This window comes from Bombus impatiens, unplaced genomic scaffold (genome assembly GCF_000188095.3).
Source record: "Bombus impatiens unplaced genomic scaffold, BIMP_2.2 scf_0389, whole genome shotgun sequence".
In the NCBI taxonomy this organism is placed as follows: Eukaryota; Metazoa; Arthropoda; class Insecta; order Hymenoptera; family Apidae; genus Bombus; species Bombus impatiens.
The window spans coordinates 893688-894494 of record NT_176808.1 but is presented as its reverse complement, the minus strand read 5'-3'; positions in this window follow the sequence as shown (position 1 = coordinate 894494).

Sequence of the window (807 nt, the reverse complement as noted above, 5' to 3'; positions counted from 1 at the left end):
CAGCGCCTAAGTTTCAAACCCCAGCTGAGGACGCGGCGGCCCTAGCGCACCTCGCCGAGACGCATCCACGGCCTCCACGGCGTCCCTGCCGGCCGGTCCTCTCAGGGTGGGAGCCCCTCTAGACAGGTACCCTAAGCTCAGAGCAAAAGAGGTATCCAACCAAACACTCAGATCGCCGAAATTCACAACTACCCCAACCCCCTCAACCAACCAAACACCCAGTCCTACGAAATTCATCACCACCTCAACCTCCTATGCCCAAGCAGTACAAGGCATCCAAAATAACCCGAACAGCCAAAGGAATCTTCCCCAAAACAGTGTCCCACCCACCTAACACAGACAACTTCTCAAGGCTTGAAAAGCTAATAGAGAAACAATCAGAGCAAATAAATCACTTGCTATCGCTACTAACACTCATCATGGAAAAATTAGCACGCCCCGACTCAAAATAAAACCAAGGCGCATAGCACTCTGGAACGCCAACGGTCTAGCGCAACACAAACTTGAACTAGAACTCTTCTTAAAACACCAGCAAATCGACGTAATGCTCGTATCGGAAACCCACTTCACCGACAAGAACTACGTGAAAATAAATGGTTACAAATTCTACCATACTCAACACCCCAGCGGAAAGGCCCACGGTGGCACCGGAATAATAATCAAAGCAAGTATTAAGCACTACGAACTTCCATCATTCCAGAAAGACTACCTCCAAGCAACAAACGTAGCAATAGAAGACTGTCATGGCACAATCACCACCTCAGCAGTATACTGCCCTCCCAGACACTCCATCGCCAAAGAAGACTT